Consider the following 24,962-nt stretch of genomic DNA (forward strand, 5'->3'; position numbering starts at 1 on the left):
AGCCATAGAGTAGGATCTGTGGGCACAGGGACACCCAAGCCATAGAGTAGGATCTGTGGGCACAGGGACACCCAAGCCATAGAGTAGGATCTGTGGGCACAGGGACACCCAAGCAGATTTTCTCTGAGAGTGGACCAGCTCTGTTCTTTCTGCCCTTTTTCATTCTGGAAGCAGTGCCCATGTGGTTCCTAGCTTTTAGCCATCCTGGCAGAGTAAGAACAGCTGAGGAAGACTGGTAATTCCCAGGGGCGGAGCCCCCAGGTAGAGCAGAATTTGAATATCACAACAGGCGGTCATCACCCATGACAACTGTGGAGGTACCTGAGTCTGCATGGAGGGGACACAGAGAGCAATGGTGTTTGTCCTTGGAGATGGCATAGGTCTTCCATGCCAGAGTGCCACAGGGGCTTAAAACAACTGAATGTCTCACTTCTGGGAGTTAGCAGTCCAAACTAGGGCTGGACATGAGTATACTGGCGGAACACTTGCCTGGCATGCAAGAGGCCCTGGACTGTTTGGTTCTCAGCATTGCCAAACCAGACCAGACCAGACCAGAAGAGATCAGCCTAGATCAGAACAGACTGAACCAAACCAACTCAAGCTACCTGAGAGAAGTCCAAACTCAAGGATTTGAGGAGGGCCACACTTCCTCTGATACCTGTGAGAATCTTTCTCACCTCAGCCTGGCTTCTAGGCTCTCTTGGCTTTTGGCTGCAGCACACGGGTCTGCCTTTCTTTTTACTTGTTATCTTCTTCTAGGGCTTGCTTTCTTCTCAGGACACCACACATACACACCTCATTTTAACTACTTATATCTGCAACAGCACTATTCTCACTTAAGGAGACAGACATTCTGTGGCACAGAGGAAAAAGTGTTCGGTGTGTCTTGTAGGGGATATAATTCAACTTTAACTGGCCATAATTTTTTGACAGCAATAAAATGGCGGGCACTGAAGAAAGGACATTCCTGTCCTCTGCAAGAGAACAAAGACACCTTCCGGGCCTGGCCCAGATTCTATCTGTAGCATCTAGCTGCAGCCAACTCCTTCTTACCCTGTCTAGAAACAATGTGAATTCTCTGAGATATTGTCTGCCCCTCATACAGCTTTTAAATCTTGGCTGGGGACCAGTTGTTATCTTCCGTGTACTCTTTATTGGGCTCTAAGTTTCCCATCTGTTCTTGCTAGGTCAGCTGAAACCTCAGCTCACTAAGCCACTGGAGCCAAAAACATCTCATTTGCAAGGCCAGTGGAAACTCTTCTCTTTGACTTCACTTCAAGCTGCTTACATGTTGCTACATATTGCTATTTGCAGCAAGTTCGCTTACAATTTAGCCTAAGTAGTTTGCATTTGGAGCCCATGGGTCCTGGCTGAACCTCTGACCACACAGCCCCTGTAGACACTTATAGACACCTAAGATTATTATGTTACAAAGAAGGTGACTTTTCTTTGGCAAATGTTTACTGAACAGTCTAGATCAGACTTCTGTTCTGGATAAAAGTCAAGATAAAAAGGCTTGCTAAAGTGTCCTCAGATCGTCTGGGCTGCCGCAAGAAAGCACTCTAAACTGGATAGTTATAAACACCCAGTTTTCTTTTTTTATAGTGCCAGAGACCGAGAGGATCAAGATCCAGCCATCATTTGACTCACTATCGGCCAAGGGTCTGCTTTCTCTTTCATAGATGTCCTTACTTTGTCTTCTCATAGTGGAAGGAGCAGAGAGCTGCTCTCAGGCCTGTCTCTCTGTATCTGTCACTGTCTGACAAGGCCTGACTATGTAGCCCACGCTAGCTCCAAATTCACAATCCTCCTGCCTTAGCTTTCTGAGTATGGAGACTAGAAGGGTCACTAATCTTAGTTTACAAAAAGCTTCATGCTCATGAACCAATAACTTCCTAAAAATGCTGTCTTCTAAAACCATTACCTTAAGTATCAGAATTTCAACATAGAAACTTTTCACAGACCAGAGCAGTGTACTCTTTACAATAACCAGGGCATGGTTCATTATGAGAGAGATAAGACAGGGGGAGTTCTCATCTCTGTAGTAGGGAAAACTGTGAGAAGGCCGAGACCAAGAAAGACAATGACTGATTCAGACTTCTGCCCAGGGCTAGAGGCACTCATACAAAAGTGGGGATCAAGCAATACATAGTAATATTATTTCTCTTTGGTTAAACATCTCTGGTAGACGTTTTGCAATGTCTGGGGACACTTCCTGGATTGCAAGCCTCAAGGGATTATTATTAGCTAGCATTCAGTAAATATATTGTTAAATATTCCACAAAGTGTAGCCTCAGAACAAGTCACCCCGTCCTCGGTGTCAAACAGTCCCTAGGATGAGAAACCTGTATTACAGCTGTGTGTGTGTGTGTGTGTGTGTGTGTGTGTGTGTGTGTGTGTGATCCTGTATACCTGCTATAATTCTGTAATTATATAATCACATTCTATAATCATATTCAAAATTCTCTGTCCACCATTCTCTTGTTCCTAAGTATGTATTTTCTCATACATGAAGTGAAAACTTAGGACTCTTTGGAAAGTCAGTTGTGTTAGATGGTGCTTTGCTGGAGCAAACACATGCAGGAGCATTTCATTAAAGCAGACACAGGTGAAAGACTAAGGCAGACTCTTGAAGGAATGTCTCCCCGAAGCAGACACAGAGGAGAGGATGTTCTGGTAAAGAATGCTCATGAAAGGACACGTGATGAAGGATTCTTTGCTAAGGGCATACTTGTATTGGTCACTCTTACATTTCATAGTTGAGCTGCCTTTGTTGGGACTCCATCGAGAGAAAGGCACCAAAAACTTCCAGTGGTGTGCTACAGCTTCCTGCCATTTCCACAGACTCAGCATGGTTGGCAGAGTGATGTCAGCTGAGATAGAGGCACATGCTGAGGCAAGACCCGTGGAGGGCTGTGCATATGGAGCCAGCTGTGCAATGCTTGTCGGTCTTGCATCTTTGCTGATCTTCACTTTGCTCAGAGGCACAGGCAAGAACTTTTCCTGGTGTACCTCCTTGGTCCCTCCTACTGCCTTGTTTTGAGGCTGAGGCCTGGCTGTTTCTGCTAGGTTGTGCCACCACTGTTGATATCCAGAGTCTACCAAACTGGACTGCTGGTGTGTGTGTGTGTGTGTGTGTGTGTGTGTGTGTGTGTGTGTGTGTATGGAGCTGCCTGCCACTGCTAACCTGTGAACGACTGATTTATAGACAACACAAAGAATCTTTTCTAAACAGGTGAGTGGTGGACTCAAAGGGAGGTTAAAGTGTTTAAGAACCATCATTAAAAATAGGCTTTGAAAAAATTTAAGTTACACACATATATGGATCCCAAATAGCAATAGGAAAACTTGTCTGTCACTAGCTTTTGAACCAGTTACTAATGAGCCTCACACATGTATCAACAAGAGTCACATCAGTCATTATAGATTTCTGAAAAGGCTTTCAGATGTTTCCTGAGAGTTGGGTCTGTGGCAGAATCTATCTTATTAATACATCTTCTCCTCAGAAAAGGATCACAGCCAGCCTGTTCGTATAAGCTTCATTTGTATTACCTAGTATGGTTCAATCAATTTACTTCGCAGCACTTAGAAGTCGTTGGTTTGAAGGCTGAAGGGGAGCATTGAAGAGTATAATGAGACGTCTCTGCTCTCGAACCATTCAGTGAGGGAGAGGACATTTTCAAAGTATCAGTTAAAACTCCAGTTGTGGAGAGAGTGAATCTTGGGCTAGGGAGATGGCTCCGTGGTTGAAGCATTTGCCCTACAACTCTGACAGTATCCTACACCTGTAATTCCAGTGCTCCCAGGGTAAGATGGAAAATAGACAGGGGACTTCCTGGAAGCTGTGGGCAACTCAACTGACATATGCAGAGGCAAACAGGACATTGTGTTTCAAACAAGGTGAAGCATTAGCCCCAGCATCCAAGGTTTATCTCTGACTATAACATTCATACCATGGTACATATATCATACACACATATGTACACAAACACACAAATATATGTGCACAATGTGCATGTACACATATGTATGTACACATACATACATATATACATTTACACATGCATTACACACTCATACACATATGTACACACACACACATATATATAGATACATACATGCACATATATACATATATATGCATACACTCTTACACATGAATGTGCTCACATATATGTACACAACTACTTGTACATACATACATGGACACATAGTGAAACTTAAGAGCTCAGTGCAGTTCCAACGTCTATTCAAATACCCTGAAACCATGATGAGGAATTTTTTAAGTGGCTCATAAAAATCTGTCTTACTTTTCTGGTTTGGACTCACAAGGGCAATTTTTAGGCGATGTCTCCTCCACTTGACATGTTTTTCTGACAATTGGGATATCCTAACTCCTATACAAAACCATGCTTCAATTATTATTTCATAACATACCAATTATGCTACCGATAGGAATGGCGATTTTAGATACTACTGGCTTAAAAGTAACAATTCTGATTAAAAAGACCAATTCACTCTGATCAGAAAATAAAATGTTCTTAATAATACTCCTCAAATATTCTTAAACATAGAAAAATTCTAAACTCAAAATTGATGAGCAGAAATCTCTACTATAGTGGCTCACCATTAAGATAGATGATGATAAGGCCCAGAAGCACACTCTCCCCTTCGACGAATCCCTGTAGCTACCTTCTCAACCACCAGGCTGAGGAGGGAGGTTAAGGAACACTTCTGATCACAAGGAGGCCTTTGCTTGCTTTGCCATTTACTATCCAGTAGGGCAAGCCTCTAGAAGCTGCATCCCAAGAGTCTGAGAGTGGTTCATATGCTTAAATTACACAGGGCACTCACCAGGGAGAAGAGTCACATGGTTACCATTGGTCAGACTGAATGGAAGACACAAGCATTCAATGGGACATTAAAAAGGACATTGTTTTTGAAATAATAAAGAATAATCTAAGAATAAGGCACTTTGAGCACCCTCTCAGGCTCCCATGTTTAAGGTTAGCTACTGCTCTGTGTTCCTACTAGGAGCTGATGCAACCTCCAAGAAATGAAACTTTGCAGAAAGAAATGAGGGCACTGTGATGTGCTTTCGAAAGGGATTGTAGGGGTCTTTCCTCTCCTTGCCTCCTGAACACCATGAGATGAGAAGCCACCGGCTTGAGAACAAGAGACTAAGACTCTGGATTTTAACCAGTCCTGGTAGTTCTAGAGAGAACCAAAGCCAGAGTGGAAGAAACTATAAAATAAAGCAAAATCTCTAAGCATTGAAGAAAAGAGTTTAAAAGCCTCCTTATAGCTGATAAGAAAATAGAATAGACCCCCCCACACACACACATCATAAGCTGCCAATGGAGATCCCAAAAGCTATTGGCATGAATTGAACAAGCAAAAATGATAACATATGAGAATTATTTAACATGATTTTTCATGGTAAAAACAAAAACCCTAGGAAGCTTGGAGGAAATAACTCTGTGCTTGTAACAAAGAAAACTGTCTTGTTACTGTCTAGCTAAGGAAGGCTTCCAGGAACTGGAATTTACAATTTTTAAATACAATTTTTAAATATTACTTACAAATAGAAAGATTTGTATACCTATGTAATTTGGGGTAGGTGAATTTAATTTTACTGAGGGCAACAGTGGTCAGAACTGTAATACTGCATGCATTGTCATATTTACTAGAAGGGAAACTCATTTCAACTTAAAGATTTTAATCTTTAAATGCATTTTCAATGTCATTCAATCAAACAGTCATGAGTGTCTTACTAAAGTGACTGTGTTCACACGATGCTTGACAATAAAATAGACACCAAAGAATTACAGAGAAGTGGCTCATTGTTATGTATAGATGTACCAACCTGAACATACCCAGTCTGATTTTACAAACTGAGCAGGGTTAGGCCTGGTTAGTACTTGGATGGAAGAATTAGCTCACTCTCCTCCAGTTTTATATCTATGGCAAGCACAAGAAAATGAGTCTCAGGAGAAGACTATGACTTGCCTGATGCCATAGTGATAAATTCTCCCATCCCTTGCTCTCCCTTTCTCTTTTTGCAGCACTCTGGGGATCCATGGCCTTGTATGTGGTAAGTAAACATTGGGCACTGAGCTACATCCTCAGCCCTGGACCCAAGGTCTTGACTGCCAAGTCAGGACTCAGCTCAATTCATAATCAGAGTCACATGACAATTTTTTCTTATAACTATAGAGACTCTTACAAGTGGAGATGCTCGAAACAAACGAATCAAAAGATACTCAATATCCTTAACAAAAGGTCAAAAGAAAATGAGAAAGAATAAGAGGGGGAGGAAGAAAAGAGGGATAGAAGAAGGAAAATGAGGAACACCTTCAATGTCTGGGCTTCACATGGATGATGGCCATGTTTTAGGCCAATAGACATGAAAAGACACCTGGGACAAATTGAATGAATAAATGAATGAATGAATGAATGAATGTGAGCATCTACTGTCTGTCTAGGGCTTAGGCAATCACTTATGACCTCCATTAAGATCAGAGTAGACCTAGTAAGCAGCAATGGCTCCAGCACTGGGAAGAAAAACGAGATAGGAGAACAATCCTTTACATGTGGGAAGTATGGTTCCATTCCAAGCCAAATTCATACCAAAAGGAAACATCAGACTGTTAGACAGTACTTACTAACATGACTTAAATACAACTCCCAAATGTTGACATTTTGGTTGTTCCTTCCTTCAAGAACCAATAGTTTCAACAGTATTATTCTTTCAGGAATATTGTGTTCCCTTGCAAAGGAGATAGGAATTCATTCCTTTATCATCTTCTCCCAGAACTCACAGAAAGGAAGAAAAGTCCTTAAGTTCTTGTTGACTTTTTTCCCAGTCTTCTTACCAACCCACCCAATGGCCATTAATTCTGAGCTCCTATTAAATGTGTGTGTGTGCATATGTATATATGTATGCATGTATGTATGTATGTATGTATGTATGACAGGGCAAAGACAGGGATATTGAAACACTGTGTGAAGTTGACATGGGTAAAAGTTAAATAAAATATGAGATGAGAACAATGTACAGAGGCACCAGACAACAGTGAGAACCAAGTCACTGTAGGGATGGGTGAGCTAAAGCCACCCACTGGGGAGACAGGTGGTGGGGCAGGAAACAATGACAGTATGGGTTTACTGGCTGGTTTTGTGTTTACTTGACACAAGCTGGAGTTATCACAGAGAAAGGAGCTTCCCTTGAGGAGATGCCTTCATGAGATCCAGTTGTAAAGCATTTTCTCAATTAGTGATCAAGGTGGGAGGGCCGAGCCCATTGTGGGTGGTACCATCCCTGAGCTGGTAGCCCTGGGTTCTATAAGAAAGCAAGCTGAGCAAACCAGGGGTAGCAAGCCAGTAACATCCCTCCATGGNCTCTGTATCAGCTCCTGCTTCCTGCCCTGCTTGAGTTCCAGTCCTGACTTCCTTTGGTGATGAACAGCAATGTGGAATTATAAGCTGAATAAACCCTTTCCTCCCCAACTTGCTTTTTTGGTCATGTTTGTGCAGGAATAGAAACCCTGACTAAGACAATGGAACATGTGGACCATGCCACCAGGCAGTAGAACTGGTAAGACTGAGTGAACCCAAACCTCGTAAATCTCAGAACTGAGAACAGTAGGAGTGGGGCCACTCCCTACCTAACTCTCTCTGCTCTGGAACACATAACCATGACACTCCACTGAGAAGACCATGGCAATCGGTGGTCAGGTAGCATAAAAACCTGGAGTTCTCCTTGCCAATGAGGTATCTAGATTGGCTCCAAGTGTTCAGCCAATGAGCTTCCCTTCCTAGACATTCCTTCCTGCAAAGGATATGTAATCCTTGGTTCACCCTGAGTAAGGTATATGCATTCACATCCACCATCAGATACAGCAGTTTGAACACTCAAGGCCATTTCTTCATCAAGGATCTCTTTGGGGGGGGAGGACGTCTTATAAAGAGCTGAGCCTCAATCTCCTGGAGAAGGTCTCGATCTCAGCTCCTCTGTATTCTTGGCACTAACTTGAAACCAAATTCTTGAAACCTGTTGGGGCTCTGCCTTCTCCTTCCTGCCTGGCCCCTGAACACTGGCTGGGGAAGTCCTAGTTGGGGATCCTGTTCCCAGCTCTCAGCAGTCTGCCAATCATGGGCACCAGAGTACACCGGAGATGGGGAACCACAGCAATCGGTCCAGACTCCATTGTTTCCCACCTGGGGAACCTTGGACTGAGGATCCCCATTTCAGACTGTGTTACCTCCCCTGGGTATCATGCTGGTGGTGCTCTCGGCACCCCAGTGGCCAGACAGGACACTCTCCCAACTTAGGAAATGGGTTTCGGCATTTAACCTATCACCTCTGTGAATTTACTGGCCTATTGAGGTCTGCCTGAATCATAATGGCATAGCGCGACCCAAGAAGCTCCCTATATGTGCTAGCAATAGACATGCCTGAACTTATCCACTGTTCTATATTTTTTTCAGTTCTACCAATAAACCTAATGAAAGCATTAGATGGAAAGGAAAAGAGTACAAGATAGGTGAGGGAGGTGAAAATGTAGGTTTGGGAGAAAATCATAAATATGGAAGATGTCTCTAGCTAGTTCTAGACTTGAGAAAGGGTCCTTGTGTCAAAGGGTCCTCAATCTGAGCCTCTAACACTTAGCATGTGAGAGTCTCTGAACAATACTTTTAGCTTCCTGTACCTTAGCTTTCTCTGCAAAAATGGGGATTTGATGAGAAAAGACTTCTTAGGTAGCTATTGTGAGACCTCTGTTCTAAGAGATGGAGGCAGGTGCATGCAGGTAAAGCTGTGAAACGTGAATCCGTATGAAACTGTTTTCTTTTTTTCTTTTTCTTTTGAGTTTTTTCTTTTTATATTTTATTAGATATCTTCTTTATTTACATTTCAAATTTTATCCCCTTTCCTCATTTCCCCTCTAAAACCCCCACTATCCCTTCCCCTTCCCCCTGCTCACTAACCCACCCACTCCTGCTTTCCTGTCCTGGCATTCTCCTACACTGGAGCATTGACCCTTCACAAGACCAAGGGCCTCTCCTCTCATTTTTGTCCCACAAGACCATCCTCTGCTACAAATGCAGCTGGAGCTATGGGTCTCTCCATGTGTACTCTTTGGTTGGTGGTTTAGTCCCTGGGAGCTCTCAGGGTACTGGTTAGTTCATATTGTTGTTCCTCCTATGGGGCTGCAAGCCCCTTCAGCTCCTCCATTGGGAACCCCTTGCTCAGTCCAATGGATGGCTGTGAGCATCCACTTCTGTATTTGTCAGGCACTGGCAGAGCCTCCCAGGAGACAGCTATATCAGGTTCCTGTCAGCAAGCACTTGTTGGCATCCACAATAGTGTCTGGAGTACTACTCAGCTATTAAAAATGATGAATTCATGAAGTTCTTAGCCAAATGGATGGAACTAGAAAATAGCATTCTGAGTGAGGTAACCCAGTCACAAATGAACACACATGATATGAACTCANTGATAAGTGGATATTAGCTCAGAAGTTCAGAATACCCAGGATACAATTCACAGACCATGTGAAGCTGTTTTCTGTAACCATCCTTCAAAGTCATTTTATTCCTTGATGAACCCAGTCTTCCTTATTAGGGTGTAAGTCTCATGAAGGAAGTGAGAGTTCTGGCTTATAATATCTGGAAATATTTAGCTAGTTTCTATAGAAGAAACATGCATAGATGCTGTTCCTTCAAAAGCTACTGAGAGATTACAGCATGCATGTTATAATCACATAACAAAATAATCATATACCATCATGAGGAAATGCTCAAGCTCTAAAATTAAATTCTTCATAAATAATATTGATTGGCCACATCCAGCAGAAAACTCAGTGCGTAACCATGGAGCCCCCAACTCTTCATTCGGCCTGGGAAACTCAAAAGTTTGAAGTAGAAAATGTTTGCAAGACATGAAAGAAATTGAGACCAAGGGTATGAGAGGTAAAGATATAGATAGATAGATAGATAGATAGATAGATAGATAGATAGATAGATAGATAGATGATAGGTAGAGGTGGAGGAGAAGAGAGGAGAGTACATGGAGGAGAATGAGAACACGTGTGTTTGTGTTATGAAGGAAAACAGACACATATTAAATCCAGGTCAGGCAATGATGAGAAAGTTGAGAACCTGTCATGCCCCCTGCTCTTCCCACAGCTCTTGGGGTCCTCCTTCCTTTCAGTGAAGGGCTGTTCTGGCCTGAGCTCCCTGTCACACACCGCCAAGATACCTACACTATAACCTGCAATCCTTTTGTCTCCTTCCTCTTAGCAGTTAATGCAGAGAATGGGAGGAATTCTTCAGGAAACGGCCACCAACAGGGAAGAGAGAGCTTGAACCAGTTCCTGTGACCACAGTCATGGTCAGTGTAAACATTTCTCAGGTAGGTGTACAGGGGACTAGATGGGTGAGTACTCTAGTCTAGATGGGGTTACATGTCATGCATGAATAAGATTGTGTCCTCATAAAGAAAACCACTTCTACTACCCTGTGTAGACACCCACGCCATCTATGAATCAGGAGGCTGGGCCCTGATAGACACCAAATCCGACGGTGCCTTGCTCTCTAACTTTTCCACATCCACTCCCCTTAGAAATGAACTCTTGTGGTTCACAAGGCACACCATGTGCGACGGATGGTTACAAGGTACTTGATCAAGAAGACTTTGAATAAAAGCGAGTATAAATGATTTATTATTTTTATAATATTCCCCATTACAACAACCATATATTAGATTAAATGTAACATCACCAAACTATAAAGGGAGCTTCACTACTTAAGACATATGAGTTATAAGAAGTGCTTTGGAGAGATCTGATATAAATCAAAAGCTCTCAGAAACTACAAAATGAGCAAATTCTGTAATTGTTTTCACAATTGTTTCCCCACTTGATCTAAAGTGTTATGGAACTTTTTGTTTTTAAATAAAAATCTTTAGTCAAGATGTGAGTAGCTATTCTCCAGTTTCCAGAAGGAATTGCTTTTGCTTTGGAGAAATATATTTTCCGCAAAATAACCTATAAGCCTTATGCTTTCAAGTCAATAAAACTTAAATATTATTAAGTGACATAAAGGGGGAATTACAAAGTGAGAAATATTTTGCTCTCCAACAAAATACAATTCCTGAATAAGAGTTTTCATAAACTCTTTTCTACAAGGTGGGGGAAGGGGGCATTACTTGCTTCTAAAATATAGGTTCACTATTGTTATGAGGGCAAATATCAGACTAAACTGATGTCTGGTGGCCATTTTTTCCAGCTCTGAATTCTTCTTCTTTCCAATTCCCCTTTTAGAAGAATGTGGCCTTGATTGAGAATCACCCTTTAGGCTGAAACCATTGAGAAAGAATTGGGCTACACTCAACTGAACTTTCTAGTTGAGAGTTGGGATTTCCCAGCAAAAAATATGGAAGCCAGAAACACAGCAAGGTTGTTATTACCTCTCCTTCTCGACTGGCAGGCAACAGCCCCTCCCACCATTAAAGCGAGGGACGGAGCTTGTGTGGTGTGGTATGGAACAGCTCAGGAGATTCTCCTAAGTTTACTTCCTAGATTCTTTCCTTCCAAGTGCTTGAAGAAAAATACTGAGGGGATTGGGCAAAGAAATGTCCAAATTCTAAAATGCTGCACAAATACCAAAGATAGGGTGTCATCATCTCCTGCAAAAAATGCACATGAGTAATGCACTACATCCATCATACCTCATGTCACAGGAAAGAGACTTCATAGAACAGGTAAATAAAAAATATTTCTGTGGGTGGCCGGGAGAGGAAAAGGCTTCATTTGGTGGTTAATAACTTATTACTTCCTGTTCCAATCTGCTCTTCAATACATACTCCAGAATGATGGAAGCAATTCTCTTAGGTCCAAATAGTGAGCACAGCTTCGACTTTCTGAGTAGAGGTGATCCAGGGACCATGCAATGGGAAGGGATCTCCTGCTATGTCCAGCTGGCTCAGGGTGGTGTGGGTACAAGGATGAACACCCCTCCCCACACACACACACACACCAACCTCAAACCCCTGCCTGGTGGTAGGCTTCCCAGAATCTTTTCCATGTTGATACCATGGGTTTAGAGACTCCTCTTTCTGTTACTAGAGCTCCCATTTTCTTGGTTTCTTTGCTAGTTGGGCACCCGTCATGGCTCACCTGTGCTCTGCCTGTTTTCCAGACCAGACTGCCAGATGGAAGAGAATAAACAAACTCCCAGTTAAATTAGAATTTCAAATAAACAGCAATAGCATTGATGGAGTACTTCCTAGATGTGCAGGCTATACAGCATTTGAGTCATACTAACATTGAGACTCTTACATTATTATTCTACTAATATAACTCTGAGGAAGGCTACTCTTAAATTCCCACACACTAGTACATGCAACATAGCCTATGAGCCTGCCATTAATGTTACAGTTTGGGCATATTAGCATGCTTTGGTAGGACTTAGCTGCTGTTTCTCAGTTGCCCAGTCACCGTAGATCAGGCAAACTAGGAACTTCTTTGAAACCCACTGGGTCACAAGCATACCTTTTCCAGTGTAGCCTCAGATTCCCTCATCTGTAAGGTAATGTGAATAATTTCTCTAGTATCTGGTCACTTTTGAATCGTCAGAGGGAAGTAATTCTTCACATCAGTTTTCCTTTCCTCTAAGCTGTTTGTGGTCTCTATCTGACAATAACACATAGACAAGTGTATAACACTTGCGGGAGAAAAGAGAATATGGCTTGTGTGAAAACATTAGTTGGGTAATGTTATCTGAATGTGGTGATTTGAATAGGTTTGGCCCCATAGACTCATGTGTTTGAATGGCTTGCAGGGAATGGCACTATGAGGAGTTGTAGCCCTGTTGGAGGAAGTATGTCATTGTGAGGAATGGGCTTTGAGATCTCCTATGCTTACACTATATACCCCGCGTGGAATTCCAGTTTCTTTCTGGAAGGACGGTCTCCTGGCTGACTTCAAATCAAAATGTAGAACTCTCAGCTCCTTCTCCAGCACCACGCCTGCCTGCAGGCTGCCATGCTTCCTGCCGTGATGATAATGAACTGAGCCTCTGAACTGTAAGCCAGCTTCAGTTAAAATGCTTTCTTTTATAAGAGTTTCCTTGTTCATAGTATCTCTTTAAGCCATAAAACCCTAACTAAGTCATTTATTAGTTACCTTTTCAATGTAGTACCCTAGTACCCCATCATATTAGGGGGAGAAAAGAAAAACAAAGACAAACAAACAAACATTAGCTTTAAGAGTCCCCAGGAGTTATAAAGATCTCAGAAAGTTTCTAAGTTTTCTTTCAACTCAAGAACCTGAAACTTAAACAGCACAAGCAAACCATCTGAACACAATGTTCTTTTCTTATAGCACATGTCATTCCCAAGTGACAGCCGAGCTTTCACGAATCTCATTGGAGCACATCTCCCAGGCAGCATCCCAGACCTGATGGCATAGTTATTTCAATGAGGTGTATGACAGATACGGTGATTTGCTAGAATCTGCTGCTATGTCAGCTATGGTAATTTAGCTGCCTGAAAACCATCTCTGCAGGATAAAAAAAAAAATTCAAGATATTTGGCAGATGCAAGGGGTCACTGGCTGGACATGTAGCTGGCATAGGTAAAGGTTTCTCCAGCCTTCATGCCCACCAGTTCACTCAGAGTGACATTCATACCTGCCTCGAGTCCTGCTGATTCTCCAGTATTTATTTCCAGGCTAGTTATGAGGGCTTTTAAAAGAAATTGCTTTATATTAGTTTATTTATATACATACCATACACATACACATGTACATACATACACATACACATGCATGCATGCATACATAGGCACACACACATTTATGTAGGAGGAAATAAAGCCCCAGAAGTTAAATTATCCAAAAATCAAGTACATTCAAACCAGACACACACAAAAACGTCAATCTTCATCTTCATCTTAATTATTTAAATATTTTTAAAAGATTGTTTATTTATTTATTTATTTATTTATTTATTTATTATGTGAGTACACTGTAGTTGTCTTTAGACACTCTAGAAGGGGGAGTCAGATCTCATTACAGATGACTGTGAGCCACCATGTGGTTGCTGGGATTTGAACTCAGGGCCTTTGGAAGAACAGTCAGTACTCTTAACCACTGAGCCATCTCTCCAGCCCTTGATTTTTTTTTTTTTTATTGTGGTGATTTACTTACTTTGTGTGTTTAAGATGGAATGCATGTGCACCATAGTAAGTATGTGCAGGTCACAGGACAGTTTTCAGGAGTCAATTCTTCACTTCTATCGTGTCATGTGGCTCCCAAGGATCAAGTTTAGATCATCAGTCATAATAGCAAGTACCATTGCTTGCTGAGACACCTCACTGGCCCGTTTTTTTCTCTTTTGTTTCTCTCTCTCTCTCTCTCTCTCTCTCTCTCTCTCTCTCTCTCTTTTTATCTTTGTGTGTGTGTGTGTGTGTGTTTATATTACTTCATTGATATTTTAAAAATAATACACCCTGCTCTAGAGGTGTTATGGATGTAGTGCTGTATCACATGTACATCAGTAGGTGGCAGAGAGNTATATATATATATATATATATATATATATATATATATATATATATGCATGCTTTTTTCCTATTGGTTTCTAGCTTGATTTCACTGTAGTCAGAGGACATAGTCAGCATAACCACAGTTCTATGATATGTGTTGAGTTTGTGATATGTGTTGAGTTTGCTTTCTACATCATCATTTTTAGGTTATCTGCTTTGTAGGACATTCCAGTTGGAAAGAATGTGCACTTGTTGAAGTGTTCTGCACACATCACTTAGGTCACTTTAGCTCTGTATTGACTTCTTGTGGCTTTATTAGTCTTCAAATTTCTAATTAAATGTGTCTCCTTTTAATTCTGCCAGCTTCTGTTTTCAATTGTTCGACACTTTTCTTTTTCATATGGAATTAGGATAGTTACAGCTTCCTGTTGCATAGGCTGTCTCATTTTTATGGAAAGACTGCTTTGTTTCTGGTAATAAAGAATGAAAGCGCCATTTGGTATTAGGGTAAGTGTATTAATTTTTCTGTAGTAAATATCACATGTAAGACATTCCCACCCATTTCTCTGCCACACTTTCTGTGACTCAAAATATATAAAGTGGGATATATATAGATACGTGTATGTTCACATATATTAATTCAGCTTGATATTTTATCATCCAGTTTGAGGATTTAGACAATTTTTATTTAGTTTATTTACTAAAATATTAAAGCATCAACTGGCAATTGGTTTTCCAATTATCTAACCCACATTCATTCAGTAGTAACCATGAACTTCATAACCATGTTTTTGAATTAGTGAAGCTGACTTAAATTGATACTTCCATAGTACCTACTACATTCCGTGGGCATGGCACAAACTCACACGAGCACAAACTCTTTGCCTCCCTCTCTGTCCTGCCCTATTTTTGTCTTTATTTTAATTCTCCATATGCTTTAAGTCTCAGAAGCGAGAGTCTTATCCAGTTCTGTGGCTACAAATACTATCTAGAGGTTGGTGACTTCGCAGACTGTATTTCTAATCTTGACTCTTCTTTGTACTTTAAACTCACAGAAGTAAGCCCTAAATCAATCTCTCTGCTTGGCTGTGTAGGAAGCACAAAGCTGAGATTACTAAATGAGACAGTGCCCTGCATCTGTCCCGAGTGGCAAGCTATTTCTCCTACTAAACCTCCATGTCAGGGGACGTTGACAACTTGTACCCTGTCATTCATAGGAAAGCTCTGACAGCCACTCTTGATTCATCTCTAACCATCCTGATAGTCTCTCTCTCTCTCTCTCTCTCTCTCTCTCTCTCTATATATATATATATATATATATATATATATATATATATATATATATATATATTCCCAATATGTACTTTGAATATGTATGTGTATTTCCTTCTGTCTGTGTTACTCCAGGACACCTGTATTTCCTATTTCCTTCTGTCTCTTGCCTGGGGTTCACCCACACTCCACTAGCTTGTTCTTCTGCTTCAATTCTCCTCTAGATCATCCTCTACAAACAGCCAAATATTCTTTAAAAATTCAGATAATTTCCAACAGAGCTTGGCATGTTGCAGAAACGCAATAAATATTCCTTAAGTTAATAGATGGATGGATGGATGGATGGATGGGTTTAACATATTGCTGAAGCTTCTAGAGCAGTGGTTTTCAACCTGTGGGTTGTGACCCATTCAGGGGTCAAATGGCCCTTTCATGGAGTCGCATATCAGATATCCTGCAAATCAGATATTTATAATATGATTCATAACAGTAGCAGTTGCAGTTATGAAGTAACAACAAAAATAATTTTATGGTTGAGGGTCACCACAACATGAGAAACTGTATTGAAGGCCCACAGCACTGGGACTGTGAGAATCACTTGTCTAGAGGAGCTCAGTTTATCACACCATGAAGCTTTACTTGGGACCTGGGAAGAGTGCCAGCCCTTGTTTACTAGCTAGTCTTGCTGAAAGTCAACAACTGTGCTCTGCCAAATGTCACAACAGACATTATAAAATTACTAGATTGTATATAAGGAGGACCATAGAATGCATACAAACACACATGGAGACCAGAGTTTGATGTCACTATCCTCAGTCACACTGCACTGTGCTTTTTGGGAGGGTTTCTCACTGAATTTGAAGCTCATGGATCCACTAAGCTGGCCAGTGAGCTCCAGGTACCCTCCTGTCCTGCCCACCCCAAGCATTGGGATTGAAGGAATGTGCTGCTGTGACCAGCTTTTGCATGAGACTGAGGATCTGAACTCAGGTCCCCATGCTTGTACAGCAAAGCAATTAAGCACCTTAGTCAGCCTTCCAGCTCTTTGATTTGGTTCCAAACCAAGTTGGACAGCTTACAAACACCTTGTAACTATAGACACAGGGGATCTGATGTCCTCTTCTGGGCTCTATGGGCACTCACATACAGGTGGTACTTTCTCCCTCTCCCTCTCCCTCTCCTCCCTCTCCCTCTCCCTCTCCCTCTCCCACACACATATTATGAAAATCAATTATTACGAGAATCTCAAGAATTTTCCAAGTGAATATTATGCTGTTGAATTACCAATAACACATGAGATAGTCCTGTTTTTTCCTCCTCAGATCACTATAGCACTGAGTGTAGATTTGGGGGGGGGGGGAGGAAGGAAAAGCCTTTTATATGTTAACTTAAAGTTAAGAATGGCCTGCACTGAGAACAAGTAAGGAGACCAAGAGGCTCAGCCTGAGCTCCCAAGGCCACATGCGCTTTCTCCTCAGCTTTGCATGGGAACAGATTCGTTCATCAGCATCTTTAGTGACCCTAACAGTCTCCAATCAGGGCCCTCTTGTTCTTCACATTGTGTGCAGCTCCAAGGTGCAGGCTCCCTGTGGAAAATTTGGCCTCAAAAAACTACAGACACAAACTCAAGGCTGGGGCATGAGTTAGGTCCTGTCTCCTGTGAAGCAGGAAAGATTTAGTTGTCACTGGAGGTTTAAGTGATTAATATTTAATATTTATGTACTAGAATTTTAGCCAAGAAACCCCTTTGAGAATATGTGAGGAAAGTTCCCAGGAGAACAGGGGAGGGGTGCAGAGCTGCCCTTCTGGCCACAAGACCCAAGGATTTATGTGCTGACCAAGAGTCTGTTCTGGTATTGTAGCACTCAGCATTGTAGTCCTCTCTACAGGGACCATTTGCAAACCTTCAGGCACCATTCATAGACTAATGTGCACCCTGATTCTTCTCCCTTTGTGGTCCTTTCTTCTTTCCCCTTTCCTCTTTTCCCAGTAATTTTCCCTTTATAAAAGTGCTCATTTTTATAATTTTAAGATTTATTATAAAAATCCTCATTAAAAAATTATGAGCCAAGTAGTGGCAGCATACCCTCTTAATCTGAGCACCCGGGAGGCAGAAACAGGTGGATCTCTGAGTTCAAGGCCAGCCTGGTCTACAGAGTGAGTTCCAGGACAGGCAAGGCTACACAAAGAAACCCTGTCTCAAAAAGCCAGAAAAATTTGTTTTTGAATTTTTTTTTAAAGTTCCTAACAGGTACCATATTAAATACATCCTGTGAATTATCTCATTGGTAACATTATACAGCACCTACTACTGTTAGTAAATGTAGAAATTAGGAGACAGGTTTTAAGATGTTAAATACTTCAGAGTTCCACAAGAGCAAAGAGAATCTGAGCTTTTGGTCTTATACCTTATGCTTCCATAGAAATGGCACTGCAGCATTCATTACCAATGTCATCATCATTACTACCCTCATCCACTGTCATCATCATCATCATCATCACCACCACCACCACCACCACCACCACCATCACCACCACCACCACCACCATAACTACTACCATTACCCTAGCAACATCACTACCATTACCATCCCTACCCCCACCATTACTATCATCACTACCACCATCATTATCACTGTCACTATGCCATCATCTTAACCTTCATCACCACCATTTCCATTGTGTCACACACACACACACACACACACACACACACACACACACACACACACACACAGCAAAAGCAGCTGTGATCTCATCACTTATAGACAACCATATGAACACTCTAAAGCCATTCTTGAAAGCATGAAATGACACGGTGGCTTCCATCTTGCAGATGGCTGCTTTTCTCCTAGCAACAGTATCTGAGCATTTCCCACATCAATGATTGGTATCCGTCAGCATGTTCTCTACAGGATGACTGGCTCCCTATTGTGTATAATTTTCTTGAGAACCTTTCTCACAGCAGCTGCTATGGCAACCTGAGGAAAACAGGTCTGGAAAACAATAGGTTGGTGGAAGAAATATCCTACCTTAAGTTCATTTCTACTGAGGTCATGACCATTTACTAGCAAAATGCCACCACCACTCACGTAACTCTGGTCTTGCTAATTTCTGCCAAGTTGTCACAACTCTGGTAAAAGCACATGCTGAACAATAATTTTTGTTCTGTCTGTTTATGAAGTTGCAATGCAGCAATTTCATAGTTATTAGTTATTTTACATTTTGCCATATACTTTGCATGCGACCTTTGCTCAAGATGAACCCACGTTTAGATTTTCATAATATTTCTACAAAATTATGTATCTTCATTTCTCTTCCAGTGGGGTTTAACTGTGGCCCTTCAAAATGCTTAGAGCTTAATCGCCATTATTACAACTAGGTGGGGTCTAAAATGTGATTAGATAATGCAGGCCACTTGTGATTTTTGACCAAGGTCCTTATAAGTCTTGATCCTCTCTTTGGTCTTTCCTGCCTTCTGGCATGACACAGCAAGAAAGCCTTCATTCCCTGCATAGAGCTCACCCTTAAATTCCCTAGCCTCTCAAATTGAGAGAAACTTCTGTTCTTTGAAAATTACCCAGTTTTTTAGTATTCTGCCATAGCAGAATAAAACAGCTTTAAGCCTTCTTCCAAAGGAAAACGACAGTCAGCAAAAAGCTAGAAGGGAGGCAGTCAAGCGTTCATGCTTGTAAGCTTCCGTTCAGGAGTCACTCCATGCCTCTGCCTGTCTCTGTTAATTAGCCACATGGACGAAGAAGTCTGACACCTCAGCAAACTGCAAGACTTCCTGCCCATCCACCTGGACATGTGACCATGGGGGAAGGCACTCCTCTCTGATCTCCACAGGGACTTATTAAAAAAAAAAATACTGACAAGCCATAGTTTGACCTCCAACAACCTTTCTGCCTCCCTTTTCTGTTAGGAGGCAGGCACCAGATGCATTTCCATAGAGTCAGCATCAGTGCTAGCTTCCTGTTACTACAACAAGCAACTAAGACAGATAACTTGTGAGAAGAACAGAGTTAACTTTTTTTTCTCGGTTCTGGTTGGTTCCAGTCTATGATCTAGCCACTCCATTTGGGTCATGTGGTGTCTCATTGCCTGATGGTGGGAGCCTGTGGCAGAACAAAAACTGATGGTCTCCTGGCCAGGAAATAAGCCAGACTGAGGAAGAGTCCAGAGTCCCATGGTCCCCTTCAAAGACCTATGGCCCCCATGACTCAAATATTCACCCCGCAACAGGCTCCACCTCTTAAAGGAGCTACCTCCCAATAACACTATGCTGAGGACCAGGACCCACCCCTTAACACAAACATATAGGGAAGACAGCATCAACATTATTGCAGGGGTATGCAGCATTTACACATCCAGATGCTTGTCCCATCATCAGGCAACTAGGTCAGCCACTGAGAAGCATCTTAAAGATGCAACTGCAGGGCATCACTATTTACTCGATTTTTCTTATCACAGAGAATAGTATCCCTTCGAAATTCCCCAGGCCTTTATACCATTGGATAAAATTGTCCAGCTGTATCAAATCTGCTGATTTCAAACTTGGCAAATGGACACAGTGCCTGTGTTACAGACACCAGGGAGATGTGGAAGAGCACAAAGGGTCTGTGGTCTTCCACAGGCAGCCTTGAGTTGTTTCAGCAAACATTTGTGTGGTGGTTTGAGAATGCTTGGGCCAGAGAATGGTAGTATTAGGAGGTATGGCCATGTTGGAGGAAGTGTGTCACTGTGAGGTTAGGCTTCGAGACTCCCCTCCTAACTTCTGGGAAGCCTGTTTGCCTTCAGAACAAGATATAGAACTCTTAGCTCCTCCAACACCATGCCTGCCTGGACACTGTCATGTTTCCTGCCACGGCATGATAATGGACTGTACCTCAGAACCTGTAAGCCAGCCTCAATTAAATGTTCTTTACAAGAGTTACCGTGTTTGTGGTGTCTCATCAGAGCAATGGAAACCATAACTAAGGCGATTTATTGCCTAGGTATGCTGGACACCAACTATGCTTCCCACCCTCACTTAAGTGAAAGTCTAGAAGAAGAAATGGTATTGCAGCATGGTGACAACCATGAGGGAGAACGTTTTGGGGCTTGGGGCAATGTAGAGGAGCTTAGAGCTCAGCTCAAGGGAGAATCCCGAGGAAGAATCTGTAGTGGTTCCTTTCATCAGCCATTTCAGTATCTTTCTTATTTATTTATTTATTTATTTATTTATTTATTTATTTATTTATTTAATTTATTTATTTATTTCCTCCCTACTTCCCTCCCTCTCTCTCCCCTCCCCCTCCCCCCTCTCCCTTCCTTCTTTCCTCCCTCCCCCTCCCTCCCTCCCTTCCTTCCTTCCTTCCTTCCTTCCTTCCTTCCTTCCTTCCTTCCTTCCTTCCTTCTTTCTTCTGTAGTAGAAGTTTCATTCTGCTGTGCAATCTGGTCTGATCCTCAGACCAGGGCTCAAGTAGCCTCCCTGCCTCAGCCTCCTAAGCAGCCAGAACCACATGTGAACTGTGCCTGACTTCATAGTGTTGCTCATTCCCAATCTTGTCTCAGACCTGTGCACTATTAATTATATTGAAGTCAAATTTAAAGTGACTCAGTTTGTAACTTAGCATTGTCTTGTCATCATATTATAAAATAGCGTGTTTAGCATACTAGTTATTTTATCCCAATATTTAGTAAACAAACACATACAAATTTAAAACAATGCAAAAAAACAAAAAACCAAAAAAGAACTTTAAAACCAACTCACATACCTCCTATGAAATTGGTGTTCTCAGTTGGGGCATAAGACTAATGATGAGTGTAAACTGCTGAGAAATGTTCAGATAAGCAAGGAAGGGGGGCATTTGCTTCTTCATTTTATTGTATCTGTTTTAGCCACATCCTTTTATGTGGAGACTAGAACACAGCAAGGCTAGAGTTTTTTACGATGTCATTCACGCTTGTTCCCAGAGACAGAATATAAAATCCTGACTTGGAAGAGAAATTTCAGAGGGTGATTTAGGCAACTGCCTGGGTCTTTGAACACCTACAGAACTCACTGAACATGGAGAAGTCGAGTTACTGCCTACCTACTGCGCAAACATGAATGTTGGGGAAATTATGGTCTTCTCAAAGACGTCCTGTAACAGAGTTAGAGCTGGACTGCCCTTTCACTAGAAGATCACAGGGCTGGGGTAAATTGTAAGGCAGAAATGAAGCAGTATCGACTAAGACACAAAATACTAAAGTAACATATTACAAATTACACCAATGGCCAAGGCAAATAACATTTGTTTAACTCCCATAACCTTCAGGGAAGTTACTATTGTCACCATTTCATTGAAAAGGACACCGAGGTTCAGAAAAAAAAATTACCTAATATTTCACTTCACAGTAAATGGCAAACCCAGCATTTTAGCATGGTCTTTGTGTGTGACACAGAAGGAGCTGTGTCTAAATGTCATGCCGGTCACTGCCAGATAGCCAGATAGTACAGTGTGTGCAGATTCATACAAGGGGGAGCAGCGCCCGCTCTAATAAATATTTAGTGTGCTGTGAAGAAAAGAGGAAGACAGAGCTCTTTGAATGGTAACTGGCAGATACAAAGCTTTATGTTCTGTAGCATGTGCCTAAGTGGCGTCATCTTTGAAGAGGGTGATATGCAAGCCAAGGCCAGCAGAGAATTATACCCTGGTGGTGGTAGGACATTGTGACCCATTTGTCTGGGTCACTGCCAGGACAGATTGAAGACATGGCAGATGCTTCAGTTCAAGGATTCCATACCATGTAGAAACATCGGAATAAAGTTTCTCGACAGCAGGGGACCACTTTGACCTTCAAGTTCCTTCCCATTGGCAAGCTTCCAGATGGGGGAAGCTGGAATATCATGGTGTGACCTCTAGGGAAACTTCTGAAATAGACTTCTCAATACTGATGTGAAGTTAAGACAGACACACTTGCCTACCTGAGAGCTGGATTTAGGAATAATGATAAATCAGTGCCACCCGAGTCATACACACTATTTCAGTAGTCACAGCATCTTAAGTTATAATCTGCTCATCTGGCGTAAGTGGCTCAAACGCCACTGTAAAATGTTCAAGTCGGAAACCATGGCAACTTTTATTAACGTTAAAGTTTGAACTTCAACCTCAGACATAGAATGCTTTCCTTTGAAGTCTTGTTAATTCCAGCTAGTGGATGTGAAAAATAAAAGCAAGTTATCATGGGAGAATGAATACAGATTCCTTGGATTCAAATAAGCAAAGGTGAGGATAGTTCTCAGAATTAGATAATAGAAACTCAATGCTTTTCTTTTTAAATAAATGGCAAAAAGAAAGCCACAACATGGTAACTTATAAACATGTTGTTACTGGTAAAAGGACTTTAGAATAGTTTCACATTTAAATTTTCGATGTAAAACCAGCCACTGTAGCTCATGCCTGCCATTCTAGTACTTAGGAGGCTGAGGTTGAGTGTGTGCTGTGAGTTCTAAGCCAGCCTGGGCCCCATTATGAATTCAAAACCAGTCTGGGCTACACTGTCTCACAAAACAAGCACAGATGAATTATGATCACGAATAAATATCAACGGAATGTCTGCTGTTGAAGATGCCCCAGTGGTCGTAGGGTCCCTTGTCTGTCTATTGTTCAGCAGCACAGGGAAGGCTGCCTACTGAGCTCACCTGCTAATGAAGGAAGTCCCAAATGGTCAGCTCCATTCAAACCACAGCTGGCATCTGTGTGAATCACCTAACAAGATCTTAGTCAACAAAAGACACAGATGATGTGATTCAGAGGATACAGAGTTTGAGCATTGTCATGGTGAAGGAGAGTCTGCTCAAGCACACATGCATTGTCCTTACAACAAAGGACAATAGAATTGAGAAAGGTCAGCGGTACACGCCTGTATGTGCAGCTACTCCAGAGACAGGAGGACTGCTCCAGCTCAAGAATGCAGGGTCAACCCGGGCAGCATAGTGAAAACTCTCTCGGTTTTTTTTTTTTTTTTTTTTTTTTTTTAAAGAAGACAAAATGAACAAAAAGAGTAAAAGAGGAAAAACCTGGAACTTTCATTTTAAAACCTCATAGCAAGATATGAAGACTTATCAGTCACATTCTATCTATCTATCTATCTATCTATCTATCTATCTATCTATCTATCTATCTATCATCTACCTACCTACCTACCTATGTTTCGTATTGACTATGATCTAAAATTTCCCCCAAATTCTCACGTAGATATTTATCCTCTTGTGGTGGTGATAAAACGTGAGTGGCCTTTGGAAATTGCTATGTGCTGTCTACTTTAGAAACAGAGAAGAGGCTCTTTCCAGCCACCATTGAGTTCCTTGATGCTGAAGTTTCAGACTCTACACTGTGAGAATATATGTTTCTGTTCTTTGTAAATTTGTCAGCCACTGACATTTAATTAGAGCAGCATAAGCTATGATACTGTCTATGTATCATCTACCTACCCATCATCCACCCACCCACCCATCCTTCCTTCATCCATCCATCCATCCACCCACCCATCCTTCATTCATTCATCCATCCACCCACCCACCCATCATTCATTCATTCATCCATCCACCCACCCACTCACCCATCAATCCATCCATTCATCCACCTACCCACCATCTATCCACCCACCTACCCACTTACCCATCAATCTACCCACCCATCCTTCATTCATTCATCCATCCATCCACCCACCCATCATTCATCCATCCACCCACCCATCCTTCATTCATCCATCCATCCATCCATCCATCCATCCACCCAAGCATCCACCCACTCACCCATCAATCCATCCATCCATTCACCTAACCACGATCTATCTGTCTATCTCTTTTCTCCATCCCTTATTGGCAAGCTTCATTCTCCTATTCTTCACAGAATATTTAATACTCTTCTGAATTCTGTAACATCCCTGCAACTACATTTCTTCATGGATAGCTTTATACTGTTTTTGTGTAGATTTTTGTATATTGGCAAAACGTTAAAAAAAAAAAAAAAAAAAAAAAAAAACCTGTACTCAAACAATCAGTTTTTAGAAATCGGGCTAAAGCTCTTTCTCAAGCAAGATACTAAAAACAAATAAATGTTAGATGATTTTGTAAAAGCTATTTCTAAGGCATAGCAGGCTATTATTTAGT

At 41.7% G+C, this 24,962-nt stretch overlaps 1 protein-coding gene and 1 pseudogene across 3 annotated transcripts in view; one reads left to right on the forward strand and one right to left on the reverse strand.

Annotated features, from left to right (window-relative positions):
* Pld5 (phospholipase D family member 5) overlaps positions 1–24,962 on the reverse strand; it is a 311,303-nt gene that overhangs the window by 84,826 nt on the left and 201,515 nt on the right. The gene's annotated exons all lie outside the window — the stretch shown is intronic.
* LOC115064169 lies at positions 14,512–14,619 on the forward strand (annotated as a pseudogene).

Source organism: Mus pahari, chromosome 5, assembly GCF_900095145.1.
Source record: "Mus pahari chromosome 5, PAHARI_EIJ_v1.1, whole genome shotgun sequence".
Classification (NCBI taxonomy): Eukaryota; Metazoa; Chordata; class Mammalia; order Rodentia; family Muridae; genus Mus; species Mus pahari.